Source organism: Lipotes vexillifer, unplaced genomic scaffold (genome assembly GCF_000442215.2).
Source record: "Lipotes vexillifer unplaced genomic scaffold, Lipotes_vexillifer_v1.1 scaffold299, whole genome shotgun sequence".
NCBI classification, from domain to species: Eukaryota; Metazoa; Chordata; class Mammalia; order Artiodactyla; family Lipotidae; genus Lipotes; species Lipotes vexillifer.
In genome coordinates this window covers 935100-947932 of record NW_006784347.1, presented here as the reverse complement: position 1 = coordinate 947932, position 12833 = coordinate 935100, and positions in this window count along the sequence as shown.

Here is a 12833-nt window from a genome sequence, read left to right as displayed (position 1 = left end):
GGGTTAACCAGGGGACCCCGCGCCGGCTGAGGAGGCCGCCGCCTTGCCGGGCGGCTGAGGGAGGGCGGGCGAACGGGCGGCTCCGGCGGACCCGCAGCGACGCTAGGAGAGGTCGGACCGGTTCGGAGCTCCGGAGACCCCCTGCCATCTACGTAAAATCGGCCCTCGCCCCGCGGGACCGGCCCCAGCCGACGAGGTTGGGCCGGCGCCCTGGGTCGCGGACCGGAGCTAAGGGGCCTCGCCGCCGGGGCCGGGCGCTTCCCCGATACTCCTCGTCGAACCCCGCGCCAGCCTAATCCCTGGTCTCCACGAGTTTGGGTGAGAAGTGGGGTTGCTCTGCCCAGGATGGATTTTAGAGGAAGAAAGCCCGTGAGCCGGCGAACCCCGCCCGAACTTCCCCGGAGACGCCCAGTTAGTGAGTTGGCTGTACCCACCCGTGTTGGCTGGCTCCCACGCCCCGCCACTCTCCAAACTCACCCTCCCACTCCCCAAATCCAAGCCGCCTTGGAAAGCGGACAGCGCTTCACTTCCACGTACCTGGTTGGCAGGACGTCTCCAGGGACAAGAGGTCCTCTGGGATCAAGGCTGACTCCCCACCCACTTTTGGGGCAGGATGCTGACCCAAAGGGACTCTCTCGGTGCCCCCTGGGGGAGGTTCCATTTCAACCTTTGATTAACAACCAGGCCCTCCTGGGTACTTTGGGGGCTCGGAGGGTAAGGGCTAGAATGGAGAAAACAGGCCTGCCTCTCAGTGTCTGCTGAGGAATGGGAAACGTGAAAGGGTGCAGTAGCTCCCGCAGCTAGGAGGGCTTCCTGCACAGAAAAAGCCTCCCATTTTGATCACCCAGCACCAGAGAAAAAATCACATTTTCCACCGACTTCTATGAGCCAGGACACTGACTTCAACGCAAATACCCAACTTTTTATTTTCCTTTGATGCTGCCTTGATCAGATGTCTGAAGATGACTTAAGGACTACAGGCAAATCACTTGGGAAAAATTCAGATAATGAACAAGAGCCTTGAACTTTTCCAGGGGGTAGGCAAGTACTTCAAGGGGAGTTTCTGCCTTTCTTTCTTCCTTATTCTTAATTCATCCTGTATTAATGGAACACGGACCTGCTGGAAGGGCAAAGGATGGCAGTGTACTTTTTGTTAGTTGCCCAGACTTCCAAAGCCTTGGACAAATTCAAGCACTGTGGAAAAACTCCATTCAACCAAGAGTCACCTTGCTTCGAACCCAGCCAGCTTGGGCCCTGTGCACACACATATTTTCAAAGATAACAACGTTTGAAGGGGAGGGGGAGAGCAAGTTCCAGGCAGAGGAGGGTGAAAAAGGGCAAGGTGAAGGACTATCAAGAGAGCAGGAGGGGGGCTTCCCTAGTGGCGCAGTGGTTGGGAGTCCGCTTGCCAATGCAGGGGACGCGGGTTCGTGCCCCGGTCCGGGAGGATCCCACATGCCGTGGGGCGGCTGGGCCCGTGGGCCATGGCCGCTGGGCCTGCGTGTCCGGAGCCTGTGCTCCGCAACGGGAGAGGCCACAGCGGTGAGAGGCCCGCATATCGCAAAAAAAAAAAGAGAGCAGGAGAACCAAAGAGTACCTTCCCCTACAACTCGAAAAGTAAGTGAGGCAAGCTCTGTCATTATAGCGAATGATCAAAAAAGTAACTCCTTAAAATGACACTGGAATGTCTCAAATGAGAAGAGTTTAAAAGGAAGAATACTGGACAGAGTTGGAGCTGAGTTGCAGCCAGCTCTTTCACAGACAAGCTGCATGGACCAGTTACCTAACCTTTCAAGTTTCGCCAACCTCATCTGTGAAGGAGTTTGGACTAGAGGATAATAAGATAATAATAAGGCTATGATTCTATTTTTTGAGCTAATTTTTTTTTTTTTTTTTGGCCGCACCATGCAGCATGGGAGATCTTAGTTCCCCCGACCAGGGATCAAACCCGTGCCCCCTGCACTGGGAGCACGGAGTGTTAACCACTGGACCACTGGGGAAGTCCCTGAGGTAATTATTTTTTAAAAAATAAAAGTAGTTACTGAAATACAGGAAAAGATGAGATTTTTAGTTTCACTTTGCCTAGTGCATTTTCCTCTGCATGTCAAAGAACTTACACTGCCATTGGTCTGTTCACAACCCCACTCCACATTTAACACTCATCCCAACAGGAATTGCTCAAAGGAATTTAATGAATTTGCTTACCACAAAAATGAGGTGCTTCTGTTTATAAGCATCATATAAATGAAAATATCAACAGTAAGGAAAAAGAACAATAGATGGATAATTTCAAAATAAGCTCTGTTGTTGTCAGATGGTTCTCACAATGTAATTTAACCTTGGGTTCATGAACCAACTTGTTTAAAGTGTGTTTGCTGGGACTTCCCTGGCGGTTCAGTGGTTAAGACTGTGCTTCCAATGCAGGGGGCTCAGGTTCGATCCCTGGTCGGGGAACTAAGATCCCACATGCCACGTGGCCAGAAATTAATTAATTAATTAATTAAAGTGTGTTTGCTCACAGGGCAACTTTGTGAGACTCAACTTGTCATAGACTGGCAAACGGTGACACTCCCCATGCAAAGGCCCAATTCCCATCAGCTTCAGAAGGCTCAAACATGGATTCATTTAGATGTGCACGTTGATCATCAGGTCCTTCCTGCCTTCAGTGTATGACAAGTCCTCCAGGTTCATGTTCATAGTCACAAAGAGGACCAGGGCACTGGTGTTCCCTAAGCTGTGCTCTGCACATCTTGATAGGTTAAATGCTTTAAAGGGAGTAGATGTACATTGGACCTCGGGAAACTCTAGGTTAAAGTGAAATCCTTTATTTCAGTACTACTTAGAGCCTAAAATGTACAATAGGCATATGACAATCTCCAGGCGGGGGAATCAGGGTATTCAGTGGTTTCCTATTTGACGTTTGGAACCACCACCCTGGTTTTTTGTTGGCTGGTTTGTGGTTTCAGGTACTCATGGGAGAGGTGTTTTGAGAAAGACACTGGGAAAAACTAAAGTAGTTCTAGCACTCTTTTGCCCTTTCACCTGTACCACACTAAAGAACGTCCAGCATCTGCTTCAATGTTTCATAATGTCCACCATCTGGCATATATTACTGAGCAGGGGACCTTACGTGCACCTTTTCCAGAAGGGGCCTGCAGTGTGATGGCTAAGAGGACAAACTTCCTAGTCAAGGGCCCTGGTTTTCATCTGGGCCCTGCCTCTTACCAGCTGTGTGGCCTTAGGCAAGATATTTAACTTCTCTAAGCCTCAGTTTCTTCATCCATCAAATGGTGTTAAAAACCTCACAGGACTGTTGGAAGATGAAATGAGATAATGGTGTGTGCCTGACAGAGTAATCCCTAAATAAATGGTCCCCAAACCACATTTCTACCAAGGATGTAGACGTTTGTCATTAGATTGGTTAGCAGCACACAGTTTAACTTCGGAAACCAGGCTGCCAATGTACTGAGTTGTTTGTGGGGCTATTTTCTTCATAACAGAAAAAGGACTTGATGTCCCTTTAAAGAAAGCATTACCAAAAAAAAAAAAAAAAAGTATTACATTTTATTTTTTGAGGGGGCGGGTAAGTAGAGAAAAATGTAAGTCATCTGGTCTGTTTATGTTCTTCCCCCATCCTGGAGAATTGAGGGTTTCTAATGGTGAGAAGAAATAACAAATTTTGTGAAGGCAATATTTCCACTATAAATTCTGGTAGGCAGGGCAGTGTAGAACGTCAGGGCACTGGTGGTTGGAATGAACTAGGTCCTAACCCCATCTCTTCACCTGTCAGTTTCCTCATCCGAAAACTGGGCAGCACACCTAATCCCATGAGTGGCTTTAATTAAAGTTGAAATAGTGATAGGAAATGCCTTGTAACCGTGCCTGACATACAGTAGGCCTTTGGTCAGTGTTATTTCCTCCCTTCTCCCCATTCCTAACAAAGTGGAAAAGCATCTGGTTGCCATGAAAGTGCACTATAGATTAAATAAATTCAGATCTCAGCCTGCGTAAGATTCTCTGCCAATCTCTCCCCTATCTCTATGTTCTTCATACCCTCCTTCTGCCCAGCTTGCTTCAGAAAGCTTTCCTGAGCAAGTCTCCTTGACACACTTTACTTTATCATCATGCGTTCTTCCCCACAGCCCAGTGATGCTGGAACAATATTCTTATTCTCCTGGAGAGTACCTCCCTTCTTTAATTTCCTCTTTCAACTCCCCCCCCCCAAATGTTACTTTTTAATACTTGTCTTCCCTGAATTGTGTGTTCCTTCTTCCCAGCAGCTGAAATGTAAAAGAAACAAGTAGAGGAGCAAAGAGAATAAATGCCCCTGAAAAGTAACAAGCCCCCTCCCCTGAGCTATTGAATCCTCCATTTTGGCCTTTCTCAGAAAACATCAAGATAGGGAACAACAGCAAACACACTGCATTTGTGGAAGCTGGCAAAAGTGTATTTTATAAATCTTAGTTCTTCCATTGACCTTTCATATTAGGCTTAAGTAATCAACCTTCAGACACTGGCACAGGTCATGTGTCTGGAGGGAAAGGGGGCCCAAGCCCACAGAGAAGACGGAAGGGGATCATTCGTCTAGTGGCCTTGGGCGTGGTCAGCCCAGAAAGGCAAGTCAGAAGATGGATGTTGTATAGCCTCTGAGTTAAGAATGAGTTTTATTTTTAATGGCTAAAAGAAAATCAAAAGAATAGTATTTCGTGACGTGAAAATTACATAAACTAATTTTCGTGTCCATTAGTAAAGTTTCATTAGAACACAGCCACACTAATTCCTTTACATACAGTCTGTGGCTGATTTTGCACTACAAATAGCAGAATTGAGTAGTTGTGACAGGCAGGCAAAGCCTAAAATGTTTAGTATCTGGTCCTTTACAGAAAAAGTTAGTCAACCCCTGCTCTAGGCCAGGGCTTCGCAAATTGGACCAAGCATACGTATCCCTTGGGCATCTTGCCAAAATGCATCTGGGATAGGGCCTGAGAGTCTGCATTTCTGACAGCCCCAGGTGATGCTGTTGCTGCGGGTCTGCAGCCCACACTGGATTTCAATGCTCTGAAGGCTTGTCTGTTACATTAGTGAATGCTTTATGTGAATGCTTTGTTAAGTACAGTGAGCAAATCTTTAAAAATATGAAAAATTGGAGTGTAACCCATGATAACAACCTCAGTCGAATCTTCCACATTTCATTCCACTGTTTTGGCATCATGTGACAGCCTGAATATCTGTGGAAATGGATTTGCCAGCCACCTTGCTGAGGCCAAAGGGATGGCAGCCCCAGCCCTCTTGTGATGTGGTGCTTCCTTTTATTGGCCCTAAACGTCCCAGTTCAACTACAGGAGGGCCTTCTGTGTCCTGGTATTGCAGAATTTGGAAAGGAGATCTGAGTTCACCTTATGCAAAATACTCGACTCTTCCAACTGCGGGCAAGCAGTCCTCTCCCAGCTCTTTCTTCAGTGAGCAGTGCTTCTCAGGGTGACAAAGCCTTGCAGAAACAGCTTGGATTCAAATCCCAGCCCTTCTACATACCTGTTCTGAGACCCAAGGACACGTGACTTCTGGAGCCTCGATTTCCTTATCCGTGCAATGAAGATAATATATGTAAAGCACCTGGCTTACTGCCGGATTCCTGCCAGGTGCTTCCAACCTGAAAGCATCATAAAACTTACATCCAAAACCTGCTCCTCCCCCTACCTAATGTTAGAAAATGTCATTTCCATTCTTTCATTATTTATATCAAAAACCCTGGAATCATCCTCTCTTACACCCTTATCCCCAGCACCTCCACTCCAGCCTCACTGGCCTCCTCCCACACCTCAGGGCCTTTGCACTTACTATCCCTCTACCTGGAACACTTTCACCAGACACTTAGCAGGTGTGGCCACATGTTACTGCATTGCACGGAATGTGTCCTATCTTCTGTGTATGTGTGATAATTATACGGAGCTGGCAAGTGGCTGCCTTTCCATGATAGAGTGAGAAGAACCTCCAAGCCGTTTCAAGAGACAACCATGCTAGGCTTTTGAGTAGAAATAAGTGAGGAGGGCAGTTTGAAAAGAAAGAGCGTTTCATCACAAGAAAAACAATTCTGGGGGCTTCCTTGGTGGTGCAGTGGTTAAGAATCTGCCTGCCAATGCAGGGGACACGGGTTCGAGCCCTGGTCCGGGAAGATCCCACATGCTGTGGAGCAACTAAGACCGTGCGCCACAACTACTGAGCCTGTGCTCTAGAGCCCATGAGCCACAACTACTGAGCCCACGTGCCACAACTACTGAGCCCGTGTGCCTAGAGCCCGTGCTCCGCAACAAGAGAAGCCACCGCAGTGAGAAGCCCGCGCACCGCAACGAAGAGTAGCCCCCAACTCGCCACAATTGGAGAAAGCCCACGCGCAGCAACGAAGACCCGATGCAGCCAAAAATAAATAAATAAAACAAATTTTTAAAAAAGAAAAATAATTTTCTTCTACTTCTTTAATTTTGTATCTATATGCGATGGTGGCTGTTCACTAAACTTATTGTGACAATCATTTCATGATGTATGTAAGTCATTATGCTGTACACCTTAAACCTATACAGTGCTGTAGGTCAGTTATATCTCAATAAAACTGGAAGATAAAAACAAAACAAAAATAAATAAAAAGAGCAAATCCCAAAACCAAATCCTTGCTCTCAGGTGCATGACAGTGAGAGAAACAGACAAAAAAACAGAAAACTATATGTCAGAGGTGCTGAGTGTCATGGAGAAATAGAAAGCAGGGTACGAGGATAGAGTGCTAGACCCCAGTGGTGGCAGGGATGCTACTTTATATAGGGAGGTAGGTCAGGGACAGCTGTTCTCTGATAACGTGAAGTCTGAAACGAAGGTGCAAACCTTGTCACCGTCAGGGGGAAGAGCCTTCCAGGCAGAGAGTGAAAATGGCCTGGGGCCAGAACTTGCGTGTTTGCAGCAGGATGACTTGTCAGGCAAAACTGCAGCGTCTCTCTGGGCCTTCTGGGCCTTGCACGACAGGGTGAAAAGATGCCTGCTGCTGAGCCGGGCATGGATGTAGGCCACAATTTCACCAAGGTTTCGACATAATAAGGTGCTTTATGCTGCAGTGAGATTCAGTGTCTTGAGCCTGCGTTTAATGCCTGATCCCAAAGGGCAGGGATTATAACAAAAAGCATTTATTGAGCATTTATGGGGAAGGCACTGGAATGAGAGCATGTTCATTATTACCTTTAATCCTTTCAACCTTGAGGGAGGTCCACCATACAGAGGAGGAGGAGACAGTGGAGAGGAGGTGAGGGAGTTCTCTGAAAGGCAGTCTGGCTCCAGGACCGGTGCCCTCTGCCCCGCCACGCAGGGTTAGCCTGGGCCAGGGCGTGCAGTGCTCAATCCTGCCCCTCCTGGCTGACTCCAGGTTCCACCTGCTCCTTTAGTTTGCTTCAGTTAACACTAACTTTCCGTCACCTGCTTCTGGCTTCTGGCTTCATTACCCCATTTATTGTGTTTCACAGCTTTCCTCCCTGGCCATTAGTTTCCACCTCCTCTGAAGGTGTGGATGTGGGCCGCTGGTTAGTCACTTCGGTAAGACTCTTACCAAACTCACCGTTGCACAGGATCTGGTTCTCAGGTCTTCGGGTCCCCCTGGTCCCAGAGTTAATCCAATTTGGGAAGAACCTCATCAAAATGCTGAGAATGGCACATAACCCTGTGCGCCAACTCGTTCACAGCCCTGGATGCCAACTCGTTCATTTCAAAAGGGGAATGTGACTGCCAAGTGGCAACATTTGACCCATAGACGCGGATCCCAGGATAGCTGCTCAGAAGGCTCCTCCGAGCAAGGAGCAAGGGAAAGGGCATGGCCTTAACGGCTCCACCGCGCACAGCTGTGTTCAGCTACCGTTCCCAGTTCCTCGAAATAGTGCCCTGTCTTCTAAAGGGACAGGACGCTGGGTCTGTTCCTCTCAGGAAATTACACCAGAGCCCTTCTGTTTAGACTCCCCTCTCTTTGACTCTCCTCTTCCGAAACCACAATGTATATATATAGGCTTACATTTTCTTGGAAATTTGGATGACCCATTTTCAGCCAAAGTTGCTGCTTTGTAGGTAGCTGATCTCCTCCATCACCGTGGAGTCTTCCAAGTTTTGTTCTCTGGTTTTGCAGGTATCTTGGTGAGGCCTCATGTTTGAGACTCTGCTTTAATATTCATTAGCATAAGACTTTCAGAGAGTTACTTCAACTTCCTCCTCTATCAAACCAGGAACTAACACCTACTCTCCTCCCAGCATTGCTCTAAGGATTAAGTCAGTTAACACAATAAAGTCTTCTGGGGCTTCCCCGGTGGCGCAGTGGTTGAGAGTCCGCCTGCCGATGCGGGGGACGCGGGTTCGTGCCCCGGTCCGGGAGGATCCCACGTGCCGCGGAGCGGCTGGGCCCGTGAGCCGTGGCCGCTGAGCCTGCGCGTCCGGAGCCTGTGCCCCGCAACGGGAGAGGCCACAAGAGTGAGAGGCCCGCGTAACACAAAAACAACAACAACAACAACAACAACAAAAAAGTCTTCTGAAATTTAGGGGGAAAAAAACGTGTCATGTAAATGCAAAACAGAATTATTCTTTCAAGGCAAGTTTCCCCTAAAACAATAGTTTAAGCAACAGGGAAAGACGGTGACAGTACAGCTGGCCCTGCACACGATCTGCAGCCCACACTGCCCATTCACGCAGCAGCCCAGCAGCCCTTGTCAATAAGAGTGTGGTTCCATCAGGTCCAAGAACCACTGCCCTAATAAATACTACCTCAATGTGAAGCCATCCACAGACTCTGGCTATTGTGTTTCCCTGGTCTCCCTGTGCTTTGTCCAGATTTAGTTTTTAGTTGCAGAGTAAATGTGATGCTCTGAAAGGAGTATAAGACGCAGAGTCACAAGCCCTGGGCTCAAAACTCAGCTCTGCCGTGCATACTGGGTGACACTCAGCCAAGTGTCCTCCCCTCTGCCTGAACCCCCCACCCCCCCTGTAAAATGGGGCTGCTCACATGGCCTGCCCTTTAGAGCTGATGTGAGGATGGGATGAGGTAACCGAGGTTCAGAAAGATTAGTGTGGTGTCTGGCATGCAGAAGACACTCCAATTATGCTCGTTTAAAATAATTAAATGTCATCGATTTGTTTGACGAGAGAAAGCAGTTTATCACTAGTCTTCTCCTCAAAATGCTTTCTTTCTTCAGAGGTTTTAACTTTTGCCTGACAAACCAAGCTCTTCTGTCTGTTAAGAATGTTTTGTTTTTTTGTTTTTTTGCGGTACGCGGGCCTCTCACTGTTGTGGCCTCTCCCGTTGCGGAGCACAGGCTCCGGACGCGCAGGCTCAGCAGCCATAGCTCACGGGCCCAGCTGCTCCGCGGCATGTGGGATCTTCCCGGACCGGGGCGCGAACCCATGTCCCCTGCATCGGCAGGCGGACTCTCAACCACTGCGCCACCAGGGAAGCCCTGTTAAGAATGTTTTTTATCTTCCTATTCTAACAAAATATTTGGAAGCCAAAATAGATACTGCGTATGTGTGTGGGGGACAGACTTTCTTGGTCACTGTTTTAGCCACCCAGACAGTGGTGTTTTAGCTCCCACGTTTCTTAAATGGTAGCAGGGCAAGATTTTACTTTTGCTGTTTCAATCACCGGCATCGATGTTGCAATATCACATAGTAACAGGTTCCCCAATCTGATTACTGGCTTAGTATCTTATTGACCAGCTGATCCGTTCCACTCCTGTATCAGAGCAGGAAATACCCTGATAGGTTCTTTTCTTCTACCACAGATACAAGACTCACCTAAGTTACCAAGTCCTTTTTCCCTGGGGCGCCCCTTATACATATCTCCACACTGACAATCCAGGAGCTGGACAGAAGGACCTGTGGGATTGGAATGTGGGGAAGGGGCTGCCCTGGGAGGCCTTTGGTGGTCACAGTGCCCAGAGGCTGCATCCCACCTGGCATTGATTCACCATTTGCATGCTCCCACCTGCCCCATTTGGCTAGAACAGGTGAGAGCTGGTCCTGTGTCCTTGTGTGTCCTACATCTCCTGCCCTCCCCTCGCCGTGCTCCCCATAGGATTGGACACCTCCAGGATGTAGGCCTGGGTTGCGTTCTCCAGCCCCTGGTGACTCATCTCCCCACTGGAAAAAGTATGAAAATTGTGCTTGTTACATTAACAGATTCCTGAGAGCTGCCCCCGTTGTCCATTGAGGGAGTTTCCATCTTATAATTGGGAAAACAGAGGTGGTAGGTGTGAGGCAGAGAGCCTGAGCTGGGAGCAAAGCTGATCCAGGGTCCAGCCCAAGCTCTCCTCTCCTGGGCTCCGTGAACTTGAGCTGGTTACTTAATCTTCCCAGCCTCACCTTCCACATCTGTAAAAGGGGGATACAATGCCCATCTTAGAGGGTGGAGTTAGGCCCTTAAAGCATCAAGCACAGCACTGAGCACAACAGGGAGTCAGTAACCAGGGGCTTCTTTATATTTTTCACACTTAAAATTGACTGTTTAGTGTTTTCAGTAAGTCCCCAGACTAGAGCTGGGTCCCAGCACTGAGCTGACTGAAGCATGACTGCAGAGGCCCTAGCAGCACCGGCCACGAAGGGGGATTCAGGTGTCTCCACCCCGCTCCTTGGGGGCAGCAATTCCCCCCATCCCCCACCCCCCATAAAGCCCAGACAGTAAATATTTTAGGTTTTGCAGGCCATGTTGTCTCTGTTACAAGTCTCACCCTGCCAGCACGGCAGGAAGATAGCCACAGATGATACGTAATTGAATGACTGTGGCCGTGTTCCAGTTAAAGTTTATTTGCAAAAATAGGCAGTTTGCCAGCCCCTTCATAACTCTCAAATTTTGGCTCACACCAGAATCGCCTGGGGGTGTCTTCCAACACACCTTGCTGGGCCTCACCCCCAGTGCTTCTGACTCTGTGGCTCTGGGCTGGGCCTGCATTTGCATTTCTAACAACTTCTGGGTGACACTCCTGCTGCAGGCCTGGGAACCATTTTGAGAACCACCAAAGCTTTTCCCTCTCCCTTCTTTCTCTGTGCAGCTGAAACACTTTATTCCTACTGCAAAAGTGCATTTATTGTGTTTTACTATGGTTAGTGGTTTGTGTGTGGGTCTCTGGGATCCGTTCTTAATCATCTTCCTACCCCAGTGCCCGACAGTAGCCACTGCTGATCATGAGCACTGAACTCAAGGGAGGTCACGGGCACAGGAGCCCTGGGTCCAGCTCTGCTCCTTGGTGGACATTTCTCTCTGGAGCTCTGTGCGACACCCTGTCACGGCGAAGAGGAAAAGGGACTTTGCCCCCCGCCTATCCAGAAACAGATCAGGAGAGGAGACATTCCCTGCTCAGCCTAGACCTTGAACCTGGACTGTTTTCTAAGGAAACGAAACGAGGGTTGGGGGTTTGGTTTGTTTTAATTTTGTTATTTTTTGCTTTGTGATGTATGAGTGTGTGGGGTTGAATCCACACAGCTGACTGATGTGGAAAACCACTATTTCTGAGTTGCAGAGACTAAGAAGGCATTTAAAATGACCTGCAGTCAGGGTTTTTTCCTCAGATCAGGCAGCATCCAGTTTGGTCCTGATAAAAATAAATAATATTTGATGGGCTTCCCTGGTGGCACAGTGGTTGAGAATCCGCCTGCCAATGCAGGGGACACAGGTTCGTGCCCCGGTCCGGGAAGATCCCACATGCCGCGGAGCCACTGAGCCCCTGCACCACAAATGCTGAGCCTGTGCTCTAGAGCCTGAGAGCCACAACTGCTGAGCCAGTGTGCCACAACTACTGAAGCTCGCGCACCTACAGCCTGTGCTCCGCAACAAGAGAAGACACCGCAATGAGAAGCCCATGCACCGCAATGAAGAGTAGCCCCACTAGCCGCAACTAGAGAAAGCCTGCATGCTGCAACTAGAGAAAGCCTGCGTGCGGCAACAAAGACCCAACGCAGCCAAAAATAAATAAAAATAATAAATCAATTTATTTCAAAAAATAAAAATAAATAAATAATATTTGAGACCTTCCCTATCCTGAGTGGCATGAGTAAAAACTCCTGGGTCCAACTCCCTCTTTTAGAACTTAGTGCCTTACTCCTGGTTTTTATCCTGAGGACGCTGCGAGTAGATAGAGCAGGGTGTGGACCCACACGTGCTTTCCCACCTCTTCTTGCTGGTGGGCACAGAGGAGGCCCCGCAGGAGCTCACCAGAGACAGGGAGCCACTTAGTCCTGGGCTGGTGTAACAATGACCTTCCTCTTCCCAATTCCCAGGCCTCTCCGATGCAAGCTTACATGGGAATTCCTTTTGATCTGTGAAGTTTCAAGACCAACCATACCTAACCTTCCGTGCCTCACTCTCTCCTTTCCAAACTAACAGACAAACAGGGAGAAACGACTCCTTCCCCTCCCCATCTTGATGTGCTCTGTGAACACTACCCAAGGTCCAGACATTTGCTGCTCATCTAGACTGTGGCGCAGAAAGCTATGAGCTACGACCTGGAGCACGTGAAGTTAGCACGGCAAGGGAGCAGGAGTGACCCGACTGGCTTAGAACTCCTTCTTATATTCCCTGTCCCTGCCACCTCGTTACCCTTGCCTGCCAATCAGTTTTGCATCAATAAACTTTATGTTCCGGGCTTTGCCAGATGAATGAAAGGCGAGCAGCTAAAGACTGATCTCTGACCTCAGCACGTAAACAGCCTACAGATTGGACTTGACAGTTAATGAAGGAAAGGCCTAGCAATTCTCTGATGCCTTTTTGCCTTAATTAGATTGAGCATTCATAAGCTTTGGGGAAATCTTCAGCTTGAAGAGGAAGA